This window comes from Pelophylax lessonae (genome assembly GCF_965119305.1).
Source record: "Pelophylax lessonae genome assembly, chromosome: 1".
In the NCBI taxonomy this organism is placed as follows: Eukaryota; Metazoa; Chordata; class Amphibia; order Anura; family Ranidae; genus Pelophylax; species Pelophylax lessonae.
Window position 1 is genome coordinate 406,658,284 of NC_138768.1, and position 24,950 is coordinate 406,683,233.

Sequence of the window (24,950 nt, forward strand, 5' to 3'; positions counted from 1 at the left end):
GTATGCTGACGCCTTAAGTGTTCCCTTCACTGGAACTAAGGGGCTAAGCCCAACTCCTGAAAAGCCCTGAAAAAACAACCCCACACCAAATGATTTGGACCAGTGCACAAAGCAAGGTCCATAAAAACACAGATTAGCGAGTTTGGGGTGTAGGAATTTGACTGGCCTGCACAGACTTCTGACCTGATAAAACACCTTCGGGTTGAACTAGAGTGAAGACCACGAGCCAGGCCTTCTCGTCCACATCAGTACAGTAAAATGACCAGCAAAAGTAACTTCCACTGAGAAAAATCATTAAACCATAATAAGTGAAAAATAGTCTGTTTCCACTGTGTGTCACTCCAATGAGTGAAAAATTATATATAATATAAACAGTTCTCATCCACTAGTGCAGGGTTCACAGATCATTAAAGAATAGTGATAATAGGATAATAGGATGACCGGATGAAATCGTGTTGTGTGTTGATTAACCACTTGCCGACCGCCGCACGGCTATTTACTGCGGGGGTCAGCCCCTCACAGGCAAAGCGACGTAGTACTACGTCGCTAGCCTGTGAGGGTCTCAGGAGCGGACGCGCGCCGCCGGAGGCGCGCTCCCGCGCGGTCACGGTCCCCCCCGCGCGTGTGACCGGCGGACCCGATCGTCCGCCAGTCACTCACGATCGTCGATGGAGAGGGAGAAAGGCAGGCGGCTGATGTAGACAAGCCGCCTGTCATTCTCCCCTGTGTAGGAATAGTGATCATACGGTTCTACTATGTAGGACCGTTGATCACTGTTCCTACACCTCAAGCCACAGCCAATCACAGTTAGAATCACGCCCCTAGGGACACACATAACCCCTCCCTCTCAAAAAAGTTAACCCCTTCACTGCCAGTGTAATTTTACAGTAACAGTGCATATTTATAGCACTGATTACTGTAGTAATGTCACTGGTAACCCCAAAAGTGTCAAAAATGTCAGTCAAGGGTCCGATCTGCCCGCCGCAATGTCGCATTAGCGCAAAAAAAAAAAAAAAAAAATATATATCGCAGATCACCGCCATTACGCGTTAAAAAAAAAAACAACAAAAATGACAAAAATCTTTCCCTTTGTTAGTAAACGCGATAACTTTTGCGCAAACCAATCAAAATACGCTTTTTGCGATTTTTTTTACCAAACATAGGTAGCATAAAACAATTTGGCCGAAAATGGTAAAAAATTTTGACTTTTACATTTTTTTGGGGGGGGAATTTCATATAAAAAAAATGTGAAAAATAGTTATTTTTGCTAAATTTACGCTCTTTTTTTGTTTATAGCGCATGATCAAAAAAAAAATAAATAAAAAAAAAAATAAATAAATCGCACAGGTTATCAAATACCACCAAAAGAAAGCTCTGTTTGTGGGGGAAAAAAAAAGGACGTCAAATTCGTTTAGGTACAGTGTCGCATGACCGCACAATTATCCGTTAAAGTCACGCAGTGCCGAATCGCAAAATAGGCCCTGGTTAGGAAGGGGGTAAAATCTTCCGGGGCTTAAGTGGTTAAAGAGACACCAGAGAGATCCACCACCTCCGTGCTGCACGCCCCTCAACCCAGCAACTCACCCCAGCCATTTGCCTTCCATTCTCATGGAAAAGGCCATCTGCGCATAGATATCCCACTGTGGCAATCAGGACAAGGGTAACACCGACACTACTTTTATTAGGCAATCCTCTCTTGCTCATATATGAAAGAGAACAAAAAGGGCCCCACAGGTGTAATAACGTTTATACCCTTTATTGAAATCAATTATCCTCCAATATTGCACGTACAGTTAACATATCTTGTAAAGCACATAGTAGCATATAGAAGGGGATTGGGGTGCCACACGTCGTACCAATGGATTGATCGGGTGAACAGTGGTGAACAGCGGTGTCTCTCGGGCTGTCCAGGATATCATTGCGGACAACACCAGAGCCCACGTGAGCACCCCAATCCGCCTTGCTTTCAAACAGTTTCTCCCCCGCAAGTGTGACAGATAAGGGTTCAAGATGTAGAAGCTCTGTGACAGGGCAATGGGCTATACATGTAGTTTACGGATTTACGAGGGAAAAGATAGCAATGTGGAGCCCCCCAGCTGCCCAGAATACATGGGGAGCAGCAGCAAGATTGTTTGGGACTTGGTGTCACCCAAATTCCGAAAGGGGTACAATTTATACGCTGACAATTCTTACACGAGCATGCCCCTTTTTCGTCACCCTTTTGAATCTGGAATTGGCACATGTGGCAGTGTGCGACCCAATTTTCAGGGCTTCCCCCCAACAGCTTGTATATTCCTGACTTAGACGGGGGAGAGAGCCTGCTTGAAGTGAAATAAATTGCTTGCAGTGAAGTGGAGGGACACACGGAATGTTTTCGTTCTGTCCTCCATTCACGCAGATACGACTGTCCAAATTGCAATGGTGACTGGTGATGTAGAGAAGCCCCTCTGTGTCCATGAATACAAACTTACCATGAGAGGGGTGGACTTTAATGACCAGATGATGGTGTCGTACTTAATTGCCCGTAAGGCCAGCCGCTGGTACAAGAAAGGGTCTGTATACTTAGTCCAACTGGCTCTGCTGAACGTTTATGTGCTATACAGACCGTGAGGAAGAAGTGGATCCTTCCTAAAATTCCAGGAAGAGATCAACACAGCCCTTCTGTATTCAGAAGGTGCTGTGTCCCAAATTCACAATCCAGATGCAGTGAGCCAGCTGCATGAGAGGCATTTTCCAGGTGTCCTCCCTGGTACCCCTACCCAAAGGGCACCCCAAAGAAGATGAAGCGGTGTCTGTAGAAAACGCGGATATAGGAGTGACCCCCGCTTTTTTTGTTCCTCCCGTCCTGGCCAACCTGGTCTCTGCATCGGGAACTGTTTCCGTCACTACCACACACTAGTAGAGTATTAGTGTAGGGTACAGCACGGCACAGTCTAGGGCACACTTTCACACAGGATCTCGAAAGATATTTGAGAGACCCTAGGCTGGAACGTTTAACATTTTTTTTTACAGTTACAAAAAAAAAAAAAATGAAAAAGCCAAAAATAGTTGTCATTTTATTGAGTTAATTTTCTGTTCTTACTGTACTTTATAATATACTGTTATACTGTAATGTTTTATTGTTACTGATTTTCATAGTTTGCTTTGCAGATACCCCCATTCTACTGTTTTACTGTACTGTATGCTATTATAATGCAATGTTTTATTGTTATTGTGTTTTATTGTTAACCGTTGTTTGCTTTGCAGGTACGCCCATCAGCTGCAGCACTGATTCTGACAGCAACAGTTAAAAAAAAAAAAAAAAAAAAAAAGAAGAAGAGCATATATGGCGAAGCATAGGGGATGGGGTGCACAAAGGGCAGATCTCCCCTATGCTTCGCCATATATCTTTTAACACTTTTCTTGGAAAAGATTTCTTCATTCACATCGATCAATGCAAAAGGAGAAATCCATGTTCTTTTTTTTCCTTCGGCCCATTGGCTGAACAAAAAAAAAAAAATCATTAGAAGTGGGTGGATGCTGGGAGGTTTAATGGTGGGCATGGCATACCACACACTTTCTGACAGAGATTTATTCATCCACATCAATTGATGTGAATGGAGGAATCTGTTAGGTTCTTTTTTTCCCCCCCTTCAGCCCGCAATGGAGGGCTGAACAATTGTCAGTTAGTCAGCCAATGATTAGGAAACATAGGCTTGTAGCTGGGCCAAGCGTGGGTGTCTGAGGAGAAGTAAACGGGGGGGGGGGGGGAGAAACCAGTACTGTTTATCACCTTCCACTGATGTCTCCCATAGCGGACATAACCCACTTGCAATTGGTCTCCATCAACCTAGGCCTCCAGTATTCCGGCAAAACAAGCTACCTTTCGGATGTCTCCGGCAAGACAAACTTCTTTCCGAATAGCTCAGTGTCCGCCCGCTCATCTGCGCAGGCGCAGAGTAGCCGCTTCCAGGTTGTCCTCACGTGCGTAATACTGACACGTTTCGTTAGCCAGTGAGCGCTATCTTCCTCAGAGCTGGGAGGGATTTGCAAGTCATCATTTAAATATCTTAGAGCTAATGTCATATTTCATCTTACCACTAGATCTCATGCGTTTCCATCCTCCCTGTTCATTCATCACACTAGTAATCAAATTAAAATAAAAACAATACCACCAGATGCAAGTTAACCCTTGTATAGATCTAAAAACTCATCAACTATACTGCGTAGGAGATGAGGAAGTGAAGGGAACCTCTTTCAAAAGAGAAACAAAGGAATACAAAAGATTAGGGGTACGAACCCTTCTTACTCAATAGGGAACTCAAATGAGGTCATTAATTAGGTCTCAATACCAGTTATCACCTCACCTAAAGTAATAAAGGTAGAGGGAATAACTCATTATGCCTCCAGAAAGGGTTGCAAATTACATTCATTATTTAACCTGTTGGGAAATAAAAGACCCTCCACCTGTAAATCCATATTTTCTCCTTTTGGAGGAGAATCATGTCAAAATCACCTCTACTGGCTGGCAGTTCTAACACGTAAATTCCTCTTGCTTTGAGACCAGTAGTATCTCCATTATGATATTGGGCGAAATGTATTGAAATGGGCCGCTCATAATCCTTTTTCTTTATACTGGCAATATGTAAACCAATTCTGACGCGTAGCTGTCTTAGTTTTCCCCACATACTATTTATTACAGGGGCAAATCAACTCATAGATCACCCTGGTGGTGGAGCATTTAATACATTTTTGACTCTTAAAGATCTTAGACCCGTCAAAATTGGTGAACTCCTTGCACTTAAATTTCCATATCTGGCAGTGTCCACATGTATACATTCCACTGATAGGGGTAAGGTCCATCAGCATGTTTTTAGGCTTTGTTCTCCGGTATTCTGAATGTACCAGAGCATCTTTCAAATTACAGCCCTACATGGTGTCATTAGTGGTCTTGGTCCCACCAATTATGCTATCAGTGGGGACACCGTCAGTACATGCCAATGTTTCTCCAAGATATTTTTAATCTGATACCACTGTGAGCCATATCGGGGGATTATTCTGGGGTATTTTTCATTTTTGGATTTAATGTCCTTAGAAGGTTTGTCAAAGAGAAATACACGTTCACATTTACCTGCTCTCCTCCTTGCTTTCCTTATATTTTTATGTGAATACCCTCCCCTCTCTAAATCCATTATACATACGGGTGGCCTAATCACTAAAGTCCTGGTTTTTGGAGCAATTCCTCCTAAAACGTAAGAATTGTCCAATCGGAATTCCTCGAATTAGGGTTTCTGGATGGTGTCCTTGGGCCAATAAAAGAGTATTGACGGCTGCTTCCCTGCGGAAAGTTTTGGTTGTTGTAACTAGATTCCCTTCAATTGAAATTTGTACTTCAAGGAAAGACAGTGTTTAAGTACTATAGGAATAGGTCCCTCTAATATTCCTATTGTTGGTATTTGATTCACTCAAAAAATTGGCCAATTGTTTTTCGGTGCCATTCCATAGTATTAACACGTCATCAATGTACCTCAGCCAGAGTATACAATAGCTGAGGTACAGTGAGGACCCATACACCAATTCCTCCTCCCAGAGGCCCAAGTGGATGCACATGTGGCCTAGGAGATGTAATATTAATAGTTTTTTTTTCCACATCCTTTAGCATAGTCATGTTTATACAAAGAGAAAGCCAATCCATGCACAACTAAAAACACTTCATAAAATACATATCACCATAGTGAATAAACAATAGTACATGAGGAAGGCAGCGCATGAACCACACTGGGATGCAATGGATAAGGAAGTCAGGTGAACATCCAGTATAGAAAGGGTTAACAGTTTATTGGGATTGATAACCAAAAAACAAAGTACATAAAATGCTTCCTCCCTGGGCTGGAGTGGACAAGGGCACCTGGCAGCAAAGCAACACGAGTGCGAGGAGGTCAGTCTCCCAGGACTGCTGAGCAGTGTGTGCACAAAGCCAGAAACCAGCCGGCGCGAGGATGAAAGGACTCCACTGTAGTTCCGCAGCTGGACAGGCGCCACTTGCGGGGAATTACCAGGAACCAGGGTGGAACACAAGCTATATGGTTGCCATGACTACATGTTTCACGCTGTGCGCTTTATCAAGTCATCACTCCAGCCCAAGGAGATGTAAGCATTTTATGTACTTTGTTTTTCGGTTATCAATACCAATAAACTGTTAACCCTTTCTATACTGGATGTTCACCTGACTTCCTTATCCATTGCATGCCGGTGTGGTTCATGCGCTGCCTTCCTCATGTACTTTTGTCCATATCAGCCCCCTTCCTATGCTTGTTGGCTAGCAGCAGAAAAACCACTGGTTTTAGGAGCCTTTGGCATTTGTTTTGCCAAAGCTCCTAAATTCAACTCCATGAAAGCTTAGGTGTCCATGAACACACAAGCTTTAACAGTACAACATGACATTCTGGGCATTGAGTGGGGATATCTGAATGATGCCTGCAGCTGCAGGCATCATTCAGATATTTTTTCAGCTGGCGGTTTCCTGCACCGTAAGAATAATCATAGCAGCTGTCCCCTCCCGCCGCCCGCTGGTGCTTCTACCAGCTGGCCCATGTGACCTGCGAGTCCAAGAAGGAATCCGCTGGTGGCGAAAGTTCACCATAGAGAATAACGAGGACCCGGCAGTCTCTATGACTCTCGGCAGCCAGGGCGTGACGTTATGACGTCCGGTTCAGCCTGACAGTTGTAAATACTGCCGTGTACTCGACAGGAAAGCCAAGATCATTGTTTTTTTTTTTTTTTTTTAGCTCAGGCTTTCCAGCCTGGACGAGAGATGTGAGGTCATACTGGCCCCAGATCTCTTCATAAAGGAGGACCTGTCATGCCCTATCCCTATTACAAGGGATTTTCACATTCCTTGTAATAGGAATAGAAAAAAAAAAAAAAATGAAAAGGGAAAGTGTAAAAAAAATAAAAAATAAAATATAAATAAAAGTGCCCCTGTCCCCATATGCAGAAGTGAATGCATATGTATACGTATGTCACACCCACATATGTTAACAGCGTTCAATCCACACATGAGGTATCGCCGTGAACGTTAGAGCGAGAGGAGTGAGAGCAACAATTCTGTCCCAAGACCACCTCTGTAACTCTAAATCAGTAACCTGTAAAATGTTTAAAACGTTGCCTATTAAGATTTTTAAGTACCGAAGTTTGGCGCCATTCCATAGCGCAATTTTAACGTGTGACATGTGCAGTATCTATTTACTCGGCGTAACATCATCTTTCACATTATAAAAAAAAAAATTGGGCTAACTTTAGTGTTTTCAAATTTTTTTAATTCATGAAACGGTTTTTTCACAAAAAAGAAAAAAGAAGGTGTTTTAAAAAGTAGCACTGTAGTTTTGCTTACTTCAAGGTCACCAACCCCATTCTGATAGATTTGTATTGTATAATCACATACCAGACAGGCATAAGTTAGCAGGCCTGGCTTAAGAGTCATCCTAAACAACAAATGGAAAGGCAGCCGCTCAGGTGTAAGTAATTAAATCCTCAAAAGGTTGGGTGCACGTCCAGTCCGCTGTCTGAGTAATGCCCCGTACACACGTACCGATTGCCGGCCGTAATTATATTCGGCCGACGACCGATCGGCCGATTGTAGGCTTGTTAGTATGATGCTTCCGACAGCGCATTTTCGGCCGAACAGAATCTGTCGTGCAAGCATTAAAATTTTTGTTGGCCAACACCAGAACGGCCAATTGTTCGCCAGTCAGTACAGATTTCGGGCCGACAGACAGCAGATTTGCAAGACTGGGCATGCTCAGAAAAGAAAAAACACACGGAAAGTTAACTATCACATGACATCACTTCTGCAGTCGGCTGTTGTTGGCCAACAAAATTCGTGTGCAGTCTTTTGCAGTTTTCAACAGACACGACAGCCCTGGACAAAAGTCGGCCGATCGTTCGGCCGACGATCGGTACGTGTGTACGGGGCTTAAGTCCAAGCACAAGAAGAGCATGGACCACACACCGACATAAAAGGCAAACAGTGGAATTTATTGAATAAAGGAATATCCAAATGTGACAAACCTCATGGACATAACAGACGAACAAACTAAGCAGTTGACGTGTTTCACTAATTAGATTTGCTTAATCATAACCGATGATAAAGCAAATCTAATTATTGAAACGCGTCAACTGCTTCCTTTGTTCGTCTCTTATGTCCATCTTGTTTGTCACATTTGGATATTACTTTATTCAATAAAGTCCACTGTTTGCCTTTCATGTCAGAGTGCGGTCAAAACTTGTGGTTGGACTTGTTAAGAGTCATCCTGCCAATGGGTTTCATGCCATGCAATTAGCCAGTTAGAACTGGCTCATTTACAGGCTGTGTAGATTCTGGTCAAGCAGGAGAGGATACTGTCAGAATTTGTACAATCTTCTGTTAATGAAGTTTGAAATTGATTTATTATAGCCCGCTTCTCTTGAGCTGAGTTTTGTTCTAATGTGAGGGTCAATAAGAACATGTCAGCTCTTTGTATGGTCCTATGGACATAAAGTTTGAACTTAATGGATTGTCTCAGACTTGGAAATTTTAGAGAAATAAGGGAAGCACAGGGTTCACTATGACTCCCTTTTCACTGGACCTCAGTCTGCCTCATGCAACACAGGTGTCAATACAGTAGGCCCCTCCCAGTACAGACCCCACAGTAAGCCCCCTCCCAGTACAGACCCCTCAGTAAGCCCCCTCCCAGTACAGACCCCACAGTAAGCCCCCTCCCAGTACAGACCCCACAGTAAGCCCCATCCCTGTACAGACCCCTCAGTAAGCCTCCTCCCAGTACAGACCCCACAGTAAGCACCCTCCCAGTACAGACCCCTCAGTAAGCTCCCTCCCAGTACAGACCCCTCAGTAAGCCCCCTTCCAGTACAGACCCCACAGTAAGCCCCCTCCCAGTACAGACCCCACAGTAAGCCCCCTCCCAGTACAGACCCCACAGTAAGCCCCCTCCCAGTACAGACCCCACAGTAAGCACCCTCCCAGTACAGACCCCACAGTAAGCACCCTCCCAGTACAGACCCCACAGTAAGCACCCTCCCAGTACAGACCCCTCAGTAAGCCCCCTCCCAGTACAGACCCCACAGTAAGCACCCTCCCAGTACAGACCCCTCAGTAAGCCCCCTCCCAGTACACACCCCACAGTAAGCACCCTCCCAGTACAGACCCCACAGTAAGCCCTCCCACCTAGTACAAACCCCACAATAAGCACTCCCACCTAGTACAGACCACTTAGTAAGCCCCCCTCCCTGCAGCCAGTCAGTAGGAAAGACCCTAGATGTCTCGTATGTAGGACTGTGCCCACCCACTCATGTCCCAGGAGCTGTGGGGACTGACTGCTGGTAACAAAGAAAGCCATGTGCACTCACTTGTTGGGCCCCCTCATTGAACTTCTGCAGGCTGAAGTCCTGGTCCAAGAAGGTCCGGATAAGGAGTACGTAGACTCTTGTTCTCATCCAGATGAAGGGATTGGGGAGGCTGATCACCATCTTGTTGGGCGCCGGGCGCTGACTGCTGTACTCCCGCCTGATACATCGCTGCTCCGCTGCAGCCGGGGGCAGGAATGGGAGCCGCACGGGCCGACATACTGAGCTCGGTCCCCTCAGACTCAAGCAGGACACTCGGAGCGCCGTCCACACATCCTGTGCACCTACTAATCCGTCCCCGGGAAACACAGGACTCTGCTGAAAGGGGCCGCTTACTACTAGGAGCCCGGGGAAGGGGATTGCTTCAAGCGGCGCTGCGGCCGGCCAGGGTGCGTGTGACGTCACGTGTAGACGCGTCGACGCCTTTCACGCACGTCGACGATTTTTTGTAGTTGACTACGTCGACGCATCATGGCAGCCCTAGATTGTCCTTTTGGCTGCCATGTTCTTACTCAATACTGGCATTACCCATCAATTAGACCAACATTGCAGCACCCACCTCCCCAACAATAGGTCTTTGTATCCACAGTGACCGAGAATGTTCTAGTGCATCCTTAACTGCATGTCAGACACGACGGGAAGGCACTAAAATTTGACATAAATTGACTGCAATACAAGAGAAAAAGCAAATATAAGGGGACTGATTTTGGAAAAATGCATCGCAATGCTGTGGTATACACACTTTCAAAATGCTTCCTGAACATTTATGAAATACAGATTCAAAACAAGTCTTTAAGCAGAAGTGTTCAACTTTTTATGTGGTAATCAGTGCAATAATATGTAGGCTCACCTTTGTCAGTTTGTGAATGATTTGGAATTTTTCAAAGATGATTTCTCAAAAGAAAAAAGAAAAAAAAAAAAAAACTGTTGGATGGCTAATTTAAGCAAACTTGAGAGCCCTACTGATTGCATATCTAGGGCCATTTGACAATTTAGGCCCTGCTTGGATATTTTTTGCCGCAGCCTATTTTTCAGTAAGAGCAGAAGCTATTCTTGGGGTGCTAGTCATTCAGATAAGCATCCACACTTAAGATACCGGTTGACATGTTTATGTAGGCATTAAGAGAGAAGCTAAATATTTTAAAAGTTGGATTCCTTCTTGAATTTTCATCAAAGTCTAGCGACTAGCATTCATAGTAATATCAATGAAAACTTCCCTTTTTTTAATCATTCTCATATTTTCCCACAGAATGTGCCACAGGTCATACTGCCTAAGATGTCACCATTTAAAAAAAAAAGTATTTCCAGGAAAAAGAGAGAATGTGCCCAGGATATACACAGGCAGGAGTCGGACCTCCGGGACCTGCTGAGAGAACAGAAACGTAACCCTGACATTGACTTACGACCAAAAATAGACTCCGCCAGGCTGACCCTCAACATGAGTTTGACTACCCGCGCGGAAAAATCTCTCCGGTGGTCGGGCAACCGATACTATACCATGGGCGACAAACCACATACCCTGCTGGCTCGCAAGCTGACCCCACGACCATTCTCCCCTGCTCTCCCAAAATTGAAACTTCGCAATGGCAATAGAACACAAAACCCGCAGCTGATTGTTAACGAATTTTACGATTTTTACACTAAACTGTACTCCTCCCCGGGTCCTCCTCAGGGCTCTCGGTTGGATGAGTTCTTCCGGGACCTCCCCATACCGCGATTGTCCGTAGAACACGGTAACATAATGGACGGGGAATTTACGGAGTTTGAAGTTTTATCGGCCATAAAAACCATTAACCCTTCCAAAGCCCCGGGCCCAGATGGCTTCTCGGGCCACTATTATAAGAAGTATAGCGACCTTCTAGCCCCTCATCTCTGTTCTTATTTCAATGAGATTAGACGCGGTTCCCCCATCCCTTGGTACGAAAACGATGCCTTTATACACGTCATCCCTAAGCCGGGCAAGGATCACGGCGACTGTTTGAATTATAGACCGATCTCCCTCATCAATTTGGATGTGAAAATTATGACTAAAATTTTGGCCAATCGCCTGAACTCATTTTTAGCACACTACATTCACCCTGACCAAGTAGGATTTGTCCCGACTAGACAGGCATCCGACCAAACTAGACGGGCTATCAACGTTATATCTGCTTTGCAGTCTAATTGGGATGGGGAGGGGAGTCGGAAAGGTATGTTATTATCCCTCGATTTGCATAAAGCTTTTGATTCTCTGTCCTGGGACTACCTGTGGCACACATTGGAGAGATTTGGGTTCGGGCCCTCTTTCCTCACGCTGATGCGGACTCTATACAGCGAACCAGTGGCAAAATTGTTGATTAAAGGTTATAGCTCAGATTACTTGGAAATCCGCAGGGGCACCCGTCAGGGCTGTCCTTTGTCCCCCCTATTGTTTATCCTGGCCCTAGAACCTTTGGCGATCAAGCTCCGTCTCAACCCAAATATCCAGGGTATTCCCTGCGGAACCAGGGTGCATAAGTGTGCCCTCTTCGCGGACGATATTCTGTTGTACCTGTCTGCCCCGTTGGTTTCGATTCCTAACTTGCTTCAGGACTTGGAGCTGTTCGCTGAGGTCTCAGGTCTGCGGGTGAACCGGTCCAAGTCCCAGGCCCTGAACCTCACTTTGGATGACGTTACTGTGTCGACGCTTCAGAGCGCTTTTCCTTTCCGATGGCAGGAGAAATCTCTACCGTATTTTAGGCATCTATTGGACATCCTCGATCACTACACTTTATGCAGCCAACTACCCTCCCCTATACAAAACCCTGGGGGCTGATCTTAACAGATGGGCGACCAGCCCCCCGTCGTGGTTCGGCAGGTTGCACTCGGTCAAAATGAATATTTTGCCACGTTTACTCTATTTATTCCGTACTTTGACAATATCCATCAATATACCAGACCTCAAAGCACTCCAGAACAAGGTTGTACAGTTTATATGGGGGGATAAGAGGCCTAGGGTAAATAGACACACCCTGTATACACCTAAATTGAGGGGGGGTTTGGGTGTCCCTGATTTTCTCAAATATTACTACGCTGCACAGCTCACTCATTTACTAAAATTTCACTCCAGAGAACCCCGCCCGATTTGGATGCAGCTGGAGGCCAGTCATGTATCTGCTCATTCTATTGAACATCTACTGTGGCTACTGCCAAAGAACCGCCCCGCAATCCTTTGTCCCACCCTGTCCCTGTCTCTGGGAATATGGGATCGACTGGCGAAACGACATGGTTTCAGATCTCCTCATGCCCCACTGGCGCCCTTACTGGGTAACCCGCGATTTCCCCCGGGCCTCTGTCCCCTAGCTTTCGCTTGGTGGACCAACAAGGGTCTACTTCGCCTAGCCGACTTATGTGATAGTAGGGGTGTTCTCTCCAGATCTGTATTGAAGGACAAATATTCTCTTCCAGAGGGGGAGATGTACCGCTACACTCAAATCTCCCATTAGGTTTCCTCCCTAAAGAGTGTTGGCGATATAGCTACCTCAACTCCAATGGAGTACCTTTGTACCAATATAGATAGACAGAAGGGATTTATCTCTTCAATATATACAGTGTTACAGGATGATGATGTTAAACTGCCATACATGGTTCGATGGGAGGCAGACCTGGGGGAGGAGATGGACAGGGCCGAATGGAACCAGCTAGCGTTACTGAACTCAAAGTCACTAATCAATACCTCTTTGATAGAGGCCAATTATAAGGTACTTCTGAGGTGGTACATGGTCCCTGTCAGGCTGGCAGCGGCGATCAGAGAGGCCTCCCCTTTGTGCTTCCGGAGCTGCGGACAGCCTGGCACGGTCATGCATATTTGGTGGACCTGCCCCAAGGTCCGTAGATTTTGGATCCGAGTATACAATTTCATATATTCACTCACTGGCGTTAACCTGCCTAAATCCCCTACCCAGGCGTTGCTGGGTAAGCCAATAACTATGGCTCCAAAACACACTAAACGTCTGGTCGCTCTCGTCTTTACGGCAGCCAAGATTGCCATAGCTCGCTCATGGCGATCCCTGGTAATATTATTTGAACTTCTAAAGGCTAAATTGACATGGATAATGGGGAACGAGCGAATGGTGGCGATCCTCCAGGACAAATTGCCTCTATTTGAGAAAACCTGGGACCCCTGGATGCGATATCTAGCGGGACCTCAGTAGTAAGTGAGGTTCTCCTGGGGAGCTCCCCTGGGAGCGCCTCCCCATGGCTATTCGGTTTTCTTGTGGCGGACCTGGACACCACCCTCCCCTTGCCCCCGTACCTTACTCCTTCTCTACCCCCTACCCCTTCTTTTCCTTCCCAGACTTTCTTATTCTCTCTCTCTGTTTTTCCTTTTTCCTTCCTGAACCTCTGTTGACCCTTATTTTTTAAAGACGCGGCCCCCTTGGGACCCCGTTGGGTTTGTCAGTGCCGCATAGAGCGACCTTACTAGGCACAATAGTTCTCTTATCTGGTATATTACTGCGGCTACAGAGCTCCCCTGAGGCCGGAGGTTGGTGTTCGGCTGGGATCTGGACGACCGCCCCCCTCCATTCGGCGCAGTGTGTTCCCCTGCGGGGCGCTGGGAGGGGGCGGATCCGGGCCTAGCCCGGACCGACCGGCCCGGGGACGTGGCAAACAATGTATCACTTGGAAGTATTGTATGCTATTATGTATCCCTCTGGGGACTGTGTCACTCGTTGTGTTTTAAGTTGTACCCATGTACTCTACAACGGACGTTCTCTGAACTGTTTTATTGTGTACCCTTTCCCTTTGCATTTAAAACAATAAAAATCTATTGAAATTTAAAAAAAAAAAGTATTTTGGAATACTATTCTATTATATACAGTTAAAATAAAATGTATTAACGAAATAAAAGCAGACTTCTAATGAAAACTAGCTTTTTTTTTTGCTATCAAAAAGGGAATAAATAGGGAACATTGTTCAGCAACAGAAGAAAACAGCATGAAAACAAATCACGTTGCTAAAAACAACATTGTATCTTCTATTTATACTGCAAATAACTAAAATCCAATCTTAAAAAAGGCATTTATACTTTGCTTTAATAACAACCAGTCCTGCCTTCCTGATTTGACAAGTTGACATGGGTTTCAAGCAGCACTGTACATGTCCACACCCAAAATAGCATACAGTTCATAGCAGATGCCAGAAGGCATTTTCAGGTTAGAAACCCAAAGCAAGGATCTGACTAGTTAGTAAGAGACATTGTCACTTTTCCTTTAAAGCAAAAGGCAAATTATTATTATTATTTTTTTTTTGGGATAGGGTTGAGAGGGATCAGAATACTAGTCAGGTTTTTATTGCGATCTGTGTCTCCATTAGGGGAGATTAACTCTCATTATTTGGGCCATTTAACGTTACCATCTAAAGAGGAAGTGAAAGAAAATCCCCAATTCTGGGCTGTCACCAATAGGGGAAAAAATCGTTTAATGGAGATACTAGCTCTGATAATCCTGGTGACAAATCAGGGATTCCTTCCCTTTAATGGAATTATCTATCAGTTTCTGTTGTCGCTATGGGACAGGGGGTGAAGGAAAATCTCCGCAGTGGGACATAGATGAAAAATATGACATATATATAATATATATTTATTTTATTTGTTTTTAATTATGGCTTTAATGCATAACTAAACTCTAGAGCAAATATACATATATTGCAATTAAACCAGTCCATAATGTGGCAGCTTCTCTAGTATTTTTTGTTCATGCCAATAAAACACACGCATATGACAAACCAGACCATACAGGTCCTTCTCAAAAAATTAGCATATTGTGATAAAGTTCATTATTTTCTGTAATGTACTGATAAACATTAGACTTTCATATATTTTAGATTCATTACACACAACTGAAGTAGTGCAAGCCTTTTATTGTTTTAATATTGATGATTTTGGCATACAGCTCATGAAAAACCCAAATTCCTATCTCAAAAAATTAGCATATTTCATCCGACCAATAAAAAAAAAAGTGTTTTTAATACAAAAAAAGTCAACCTTCAAATAATTATGTTCAGTTATGCACTCAATACTTGGTCGGGAATCCTTTTGCAGAAATGACTGCTTCAATGCGGCGTGGCATGGAGGCAATCAGCCTGTGGCACTGCTGAGGTGTTATGGAGGCCCAGGATGCTTCGATAGCGGCCTTGAGCTCATCCAGAGTGTTGGGTCTCTCAACTTTCTCTTCACAACATCCCACAGGTTCTCTATGGGGTTGAGGTCAGGAGAGTTGGCAGGCCAATTGAGCACAGTAATACCATGGTCAGTAAACCATTTACCAGTGGTTTTGGCACTGTGAGCAGGTGCCAGGTCATGCTGAAAAATGAAATCTTCATCTCCATAAAGCTTTTCAGCAGATGGAAGCATGAAGTGCTCCAAAATCTCCTGATAGCTAGCTGCATTGACCCTGCCCTTGATAAAACACAGTGGACCAACACCAGCAGCTGACATGGCACCCCAGACCATCACTGACTGTCTGTACTTGACACTGGACTTCAGGCATTTTGGCATTTCCCTCTCCCCAGTCTTCCTCCAGACTCTGGCACCTTGATTTCCGAATGACATGCAAAATTTGCTTTCATCCGAAAAAAGTACTTTGGACCACTGAGCAACAGTCCAGTGCTGCTTCTCTGTAGCCCAGGTCAGGCGCTTCTGCCGCTGGTTCAAAAGTGGCTTGACCTGGGGAATGTGGCATCTGTAGCCCATTTCCTGCACACGCCTGTACACGGTGGCTCTAGATGTTTCTACCCCAGACTCAGTCCACTGCTTCTGCAGGTCCCCCAAGGTCTGGAATCGGTCCTTCTCCACAATCTTCCTCAGGGTCCGGTCACCTCTTCTCATTGTGCAGCGTTTTCTGCCACACTTTTTCCTTCCCACTGAGGTGCCTTGATACAGCACTCTGGGAACAGCCTATTCGTTCAGAAATTTCTTTCTGTGCCTTACCCTCTTGCTTGAGGGTGTCAATGATGGCCTTCTGTACAGCAGTCGGGTCGGCAGTCTTACCCATGATTGCGGTTTTGAGTAATGAACCAGGCTGGGAGTTTTTAAAAGCCTCAGGAATCTTTTGCAGGTGCTTAGAGTTAATTAGTTGATTCAGATGATTAGGTTAATAGCTCGTTTAGAGAACCTTTTCATGATATGCTAATTTTTTGAGATAGGAATTTTGGGTTTTCATGAGCTGTATGCCAAAATCATCAATATTAAAACAATAAAAGGCTTGCACTACTTCAGTTGTGTGTAATGAATCTAAAATATATGAAAGTCTAATGTTTATCAGTACATTACAGAAAATAATGAACTTTATCACAATATGCTAATTTTTTGAGAAGGACCTGTATATGCGACAGTTGCTGTAGTATTCTTTTTTTCATGCCAAGAACACACACATAGTATCTCACAAAAGTGAGTACACCCCCTCACATTTTTTGTAAATATTTTTTATTATATCTTTTCATGGGACAACACTGTAGCAAAGTGTAATTTCTTCAATGTAAAGTAGTGAGTGTACAGCTTGTATAACAGTGTAAATTTGCTGTTTGCTGTCCCCTCAAAATAACTCAACACACAGCCATTAATGTCTAAACCGCTGGCAACAAAAGTGAGTACACCCCTAAGTGAAAAATGTCCAAATTGGGCCCAAAGTGTCAATATTTTGTGTGGCCACCATTATTTTCCAGCACTGCCTTAACCCTCTTGGGCATGGAGTTCACCAGAGCTTTACAGGTTGCTACTGCAGTCCTCTTCCACTCCTCCATGACAACATCATGGAGCTAGTGGATGTTAGAGACCTTGCGCTCCTCCACCTTCCGTTTGAGGATGCCCTACAGATGTTCAATAGGGTTTAGGTCTGGCCAGTCCATCACCTTTACCCTCTGCTTCTTTAGCAAGGCAGTGGTTGTCTTGGAGGTGTGTTTGGGGTCGGTATTATGTCAGAATACTGCCCTGGGGCCCAGTCTCCAAATGGTGGGGGGATCATGCTCTGCTTCAGTATGTCACAGTACATGTTGGCATTTAGGGTTCCCTCAATGAACTGTAGCTCCCCAGTGCCGGGAGCACTCATGCAGCCCTAGACCATGACACTCCCACCACCATGCTTGACTGTAGGCAAGACACACTTGTCTTTGTACTCCCCACCTGGTTGCCGCCACACACGCTTGACAACATATAAACCAAGTAAGTTTATCTTGGTCTCGTCAGACCACAGGACATGGTTCCAGTAATCCATGTCCTTAGTCTGCTTGTCTTCAGCAAACTGTTTGTGGGCTTTCATGTGCATCCTCTTTAGAAAGAGGCTTCCTTCTGGGACGACAAACCAGTTTGATGCAGTGTGCAGCATATGGTCTGAGTCCTGACAGGCTGACCCCCCACCCCTTCAACCTATGCAGCAATGCAGGCAGCACTCATACATCTATTTCCCAAAAGACAACCTCTGGATACAACACAGAGCATGTGCACTCAACCTCTTTGGTCGACCATTGCAAGGCCTGTTCTGAGTGGAACCTGTCCCGTTAAACTGCTGGTCTTGGCCACCGTGCTGCAGCACAGTTTAAGGGTCTTGGGATTCTTATAGCCCATGCCATCTTTATGTAGAGCAACAATTCTTTTTTTCAGATCCTCAGAGTTCTTTCCCATGAAGTGCCATGTTGAACTTCCAGTGACCAGTATGAGAGAGTGAGAGTGGTAAAACCAAATTTAACACACATGCTCCCCATTCACACCTGAGACCTTGTAACACTAAGGTGTCACATGAGACCGGGGAAGGAAAATGGCTGATTGGGCCCAATTTGGACATTGACACTTAGGGGTGTACTCACTTTTGTTGCCAGCGGTTTAGACGTTAATGGCTGTGTGTTGAGTTATTTTGAGGGGACAGCAAATTTACACTGTTATACAAGCTATACACTCACTACTTTACATTATAGACAAGTGTCATTTCTCCAGTGTTGTCACATGAAAAGATGTAAGGGGTGTACTCACTTTTGTGAGATACTGTATATACAGTGGGTACGGAAAGTATTCAGACCCCCTTAAATTTTTCACTCTGTTATATTGCAGCCATTTGCTAAAATCATTTAAGTTCATTCTTCTTCCTCATGAATGTACACATAGCACCCCATACTGACAGAAAAACACAGAATTGTTGACATTGTTGCAGATTTATTAAAAAAGAAAAACTGAAATACCACATGGTCCTAAGTATTCAGACCCTTTGCTCATTATTTAGTAGAAGCCCCCTTTTGATCTAATACAGCCAGGAGTCTTTTTGGGAAAGATGCAACAAGTCTTTCACACCTGGATTTGGGGATCCTCTGCCATTCCTCCTTGCAGATCCTCTCCAGTTCTGTCAGGTTGGATGGTAAACGTTGGTGGACAGCCATTTTTAGGTCTCTCCAGAGATGCTCAATTGGGTTTAAGTCAGGGCTCTGGCTGGGCCATGCAAGAACAGTCACGGAGTTGTTGTGAAGCCACTCCTTCGTTATTTTAGCTGTGTGCTTAGGGTCATTGTCTTGTTGGAAAGTAAACCTTCGGCCCAGTCTGAGGTCCAGAGCACTCTGGAGAAGGTTTTTGTCCAGGATATCCCTGTACTTGGCCGCATTCATCTTTCCCTCGATTGCAACCAGTCATCCTGTCCCTGCAGCTGAAAAACACCCCCACAGCATGATGCTGCCACCTCCATGCTTCACTGTTGGGACTGTATTGGACAGGTGATGAGCAGTGCCTGGTTTTCTCCACACATACCACTTAGAATTAAGGCCAAAAAGTTCTATTTTGGTCTCATCAGACCAGAGAATCTTATTTCTCACCATCTTGGAGTCCTTCAGGTGTTTTTTAGCAAACTCCATGCGGGCTTTCATGTGTCTTACACTGAGGAGAGGCTTCCGTCGGGCCACTCTGCCATAAAGCCCCGACTGGTGGAGGGCTGCAGTGATGGTTGACTTTCTACAACTTTCTCCCATCTCCTGACTGCATCTCTGGAGCTCAGCCACAGTGATCTTTGGGTTCTTCTTTACCTCTCTCACCAAGGCTCTTCTCCCCCGATAGCTCAGTTTGGCCGGACGGCCAGCTCTAGGAAGGGTTCTGGTCGTCCCAAACGTCTTCCATTTGAGGATTATGGAGGCCACTGTGCTCTTAGGAACCTTAAGTGCAGCAGAAATATTTTTGTAACCTTGGCCAGATCTGTGCCTTGCCACAATTCTGTCTCTGAGCTCTTCAGGCAGTTCCTTTGACCTCATGATTCTCATTTGCTCTGACATGCATTGTGATCTGGAAGGTCTGATATAGACAGGTGTGTGGCTTTCCTAATCAAGTCCAATCAGTATAATCAAACACAGCTGGACTCAAATGAAGGTGTAGAACCATCTCAAGGATGATCAGAAGAAATGGAAAGCACCCAAGTTAAATATATGAGTGTCACAGCAAAGGGTCTGAATACTTAGGACCATGTGATTTCAGTTTTTCTTTTTTAATAAATCTGCAACAATGTCAACAATTCTGTGTTTTTCCGTCAATATGGGGAGCTGTGTGTACATTCATGAGGAAGAAGAATGAACTTAAATGATTTTAGCAAATGGCTGCAATATAACAAAGAGTGAAAAATTTAAGGGGGTCTGAATACTTTCCGTACCCACTGTATGACAAACCAGACCATATATGCGACAGTTGCTTTAGAATTCTTTTTTTCATGCCAAGAACATTCTAGCAAGTACAGAAAATACAAGTTGATTCTGTCACTTCCTGTGGAATGAACCAAAATCAAAGAATCTTATCTTTCTCAGGTAAACTATTAATCCTATTACCCCACATGTAATAAAAAAGTATACAAAGGCAGACATGTTTTGAAATCCAGCCTTGGTGACACCCATGACTCCTTTCATTCATACTGTGGAAGAATAAGCATAGGGATCCAGGGATAGAGCTGTGATATTTGCAGGATTACCAAGTGAAAATAAACTGCAATACATTTTCTTTTTGTTTTAGGCTTAGATGCCCTTTTAACTCCCTTAAAAAATTCTAGCGTTGTAAAAAGCACCTTTTTCACATAGGAGAAATATTATTTTAGCGATCTGCAATATGGAAATACATAGCACATGCTCCTGTGATAACTCACGCAACTACTTTGAATGTAGTATACGTGACCATTAATCACAGTGCAATGCATAAAACCAAAAGGAATGCAAACTAATATCATAGTTATGCAGCTGTGATATGAATATGACCACCTGTTCCTCCCATGGCAGGTTTATATTTAGCTAAAAAGAGGAACCCTGGTATGCCCTTCCCATAATGTAACTACGAGTTTGCACTGAATCTGGGTCTGAGTCACTTGACAGTTTTAGATGGCAGTCTTATCAATGATGACAATAAACTTTAAATGTTGAAGGTGAGCTGATAAACCTATTTGCAGAACAAGAAAAAAAAGTGATAAATAGCCATGGACAAGGTGCAGGCAACAACATTAATTACTAAATAAGTTCTAACTAGTGGCAGGAAAATATGAGATTTGCTAGGATACGAAAAATATGTATGCACATTTTAAAGCTAATGTGTGAATATAATAAAGTCCAGGCAGATGCGAAATATATAGTTCATGCCTTACCTACTAAATGATTAGTGCGATTTTGGCAACTCATTATTGTAATACACATACTAATGCCAGTTAGGTTGATTGCTTTGTTACAGCCTGAATTCTACTGAATTTGCTGAAATTCAATCTATGGTTAGGTTCATCAGCACCACCCAGCTCCACAAAAGTCAAGTTCAAAGTTAAAGGAGCTGGGTGGAAAATTAATGGCTGAACAGTGACTGCATCCAATCAGATGTAGTCACGGGTGCCGATGTTGTCTGAGTACAACAGCTGGCAGTTTAGATTTCTCTATCCCCCCTGTTAGTGTAGATGGGGGAATAACATTAAGCATGTATGGCTAGCCTTAGTACTACTGCTTTCTGGGGTAGCTCCCTGATCATTGAGCACACAGTAGGTGCCAAATGTCAATTCATGATTAATCACTGAGAATGCTAGAGGTGTGACCTACAGAGGCAACTTAAGCCTTTCTGGCAACGTAGTGTGAGAAATACAGCGCCTTGAAAAAGTATTCATACCCCTTAAATTTTCTACATTTTGTCATGTTCCAACCAAAAACGTAAAGTTTTTTTGGGGGATTTTATGTGATAGACCATCACAAAGTGGCACAGAATTGTGAAGTGGAAGGAAAATGATAAATGGTTTTCAACATTTTTTACAAATAAATATCTAAAAAGTGTGGCATGCATTTGTATTCAGCCCCCTTTATTTGTATGCCCCTAACTAAAATCTAGTGGAACCAAGTGCCTTCAGAAGTCAACTAATTAGTAAATAACTGTGTGTAATTTAATCTAAGTATAAATTACACCAGTTCTATGAAGCTCTCAGTGGTTTGTTAGAAGAGACTAAGAGAACCTTAGTTAACAAACAGCATCATGAAAGCCAAGGAACACACCAGACAGGTCAAGGATAAAGTTGGAGAAGTTTAAACCAGGGTTAGGTTATAAAAAAAAAAAAAAAAAAAAAAAAACAACATTCCAAGCTTTGAATATCTCACGGAGCACTGTTTAATTTATTATTTAAAAAAAGGAAAGAGTATGGCACAACTGCAAACCCACCAGGACATGGCCGACCACCTAAACTGACAGGCCAGAGAAGGAGGCCCATAACTTTGGAGGAGCTGCAGAGATCCACAGCTCAGGTGGGGGAAATCTGTCCACATGACAACTTTTAGTTATGCACTCCACAAATCTGGCCTTTATGGAAGAGTGGCAAGAAGAAATTCATTGTTGAAAGAAAGCCATAAGAAGTCCTGTTTACAGGGTGCAAGAAGCCATGTGGGGGACATAGCAAACATGTGGAAGAAGGTGCTCTGGTCAGGAGGAGACCAAAATTGATCTTTTTGGCCTAAAAGCAAAAAACGCTATGTGTGGCGAAAAACTAACACTCCAAACATGGTGGTGGCAGCATCATGTTGTGGAGATGCTTTTCTTTAGCAGAGACAAGGAAGCTGGTCAGAGTTGATGGGAAGAAGGATGAGCCAAATACAGGGCAATCTTAGAAGAAAACCTGTTAAAGTCTACAAAAGACTTGACTGGGGCAGAGGTTCACCTTCCAGCAGGACAACGACCCTAAACATACAGCCAGAGCTACAATGGAATGGTCTAGATCAGGCATGTCCAACCTGCGGCCCGAGGGCCGCATGCAGCCCAGAACCGCAGGCAATGCGGCCCACTGCCCCCTGACAATTTTGTTTTTTGCTGGGGAGGAAGAAAGTTAGGTCGGGGGCACGGCCACAGCAGCTTCCAACTAATGGTAGGCAGAGGCTGAGGGGAGGGGGGAGGCGAGCATGTGCAGTGTTTCTGACTCCTACCACCATGACAACTTCAAATCACTGAAGTGGTCATGGTGGCTAGAGTGTTCTTTTATTGTCTCTCAGAATAAGTAAACCTCTGTATACTGATTCCATTTCATTTGATCATCTTCTAGTTGTGTTAAATTAGTGCGGGGGAGGGGCGCTGTGGCATTTTATTACATGCCTTAACTATAGCATATATTTTATATGCGGCCCGAGAAAATTTCTCTACACACAATGTGGCCCAGAGAGGCCAAAAGGTTGGACACCCATGGTCTAGATCAAAACATATTCAGATGCTAGAATGGCTATTTTGCAAAGAAGAATGGGCAAACATTTCACTCTCTACTGTAGATGTGCAAAGCTGGTGGTGACATACCAAAAAAAGACATGCAGCTGTAATTGCAATGAAAGGTAGTTCTACAAAGTATTGACTCAGTGGGGCTGAATATAAATGCACACCACACTTTTCAGACATTTGTGAAAACCATTTATCATTTTCCTTCCACTTCACAATTAGGTGCCACTTTGCTATATTTGTTAGAACATAAAAAAAAAAAAAAATTTACACTTTTGGTTGTAACATGGCAAAATGTGAAAAATTTCAAGGGGTATACATATTTTTTCAAGGCACTGTACATACAATCACAAGACAGGCTGTACAGACTTACAAATCCTTCGTCTGAATATAAAAAAGGAGGAGACTATCCTAATGTAAATTTTATTTTGTGTGTGCCTGAATTCACAGCTTTGCAGTTTAGTGTTTTTTTTTAAAGCCTGATGCATTTATATATATATTTATTTACTTTTTTTTTTTTTTTTTATATTGAAAACACATTGGAAGGAATAAATGAAGGGACGAAAACTTTGTTTTTTTTTTTTTTTGCACTTGATCATGTACTATCAGATGAAAGGGGTGGAGATATAGACAGGAAACTTTTGCAAATTGAAACACAGTGGATATTCTCTTTACGAGCCACTCAATATCCGGGGCTAAATGAAGGAATGAGTTTTAAGCTCTTTTTTGTAATTAACATAGATAAGTACTGAATACTGGACTGTTTTTGTAAAACACTATTAAAGTGTGGGGATCTTCTCCTTTTTCTGTCCTCTTTAAGGCTCTTTTCATTTGTAGGTGGTGGTAGATATGACCCCGTGCCAACATGGGGATGTCGCTTGTTATTCATGTTATAAGAAATGCTATGTACGTATATAGTGGTGACATATAGTTTTGCATTGTATGTGATTATCTATATGCAGTTTTTCTTCTAATAGCTTGTATTGTATATATATTTATGTAATTATGTTTGCAATCAATATTTGTTCGTGGAATTTGGGGATCAATAGGCCCTGCTAGGTTCAGTGACGCCAGGCATAGGGTTCCAGTACGGATGCCCGAGGCGTGCAGCTTTGCTGTAGCAGCTCATCCTATTCTCCGGATGTGTACAAGTCTGCGGTGGTTCGTACGGGTGCCGCCCATTGGGGGTCTGGCACTGCGCATTGTCAGGTGATCGACGGCCGGGTGTGGCCTACAGATGTCCGCCTTTCTCCTCCATACACACAGATGAGGCAGCAGGACCGCGCATCTCTGGGCGGAGATAGGGCGGCCTGTGGGCTTAGCACTGTGCAGGCGCCACCCCCCATATTACGTCCGCATCCAGCTGATATTTATTATCAGCTGGGTGGGAGGGGGACATAAGCCGCACACAATGCCAGTACAGTTCAGGCTGCCTTTATGATCAGACTGCAAATTATAAGGTAAAAAGGAAGCATCTTAATAGATACTAGATGGCATGTAGCTCAAAGACATCTTGGCTTAGGTTTTCTTTTTCCTTTTAGCTCCTTTTTAGGCTTTTTGGAGCCTCCTGGGCTTGAAATTAAAATAGGAAGATAAATGGGTGGGGATCTTTCCCTCCTTTGAATTCTGGGAAACTTTTATCCCAGGTTGAAGTGAACGACATTGTTTCAAGTTAAACCTGACAGGTGCAGTCTGGAGTCTGAATTAAAGCTCAACATATGTAAGCCAGTAATAAAGAATATGGAAAAAAAATTTTTTTTTCTATACAATATATGATGGTACGTGGATTGATTTTTAAGTGGGCTTTACTAGTTTAATAGGTGAACATTCAGCTGTTTAGGCAGTTGTGTGGCAGTCTCCCTCCTGCAGGAGGTCAGCTGTGGCG

The 24,950-nt window shown here is 43.9% G+C and overlaps 1 protein-coding gene across 1 annotated transcript in view; it reads right to left on the reverse strand.

Annotated features, from left to right (window-relative positions):
• The window catches only part of TMEM38B (transmembrane protein 38B), a 115,350-nt gene that overhangs the window by 64,220 nt on the left and 26,180 nt on the right, over positions 1–24,950 (reverse strand). The gene's annotated exons all lie outside the window — the stretch shown is intronic.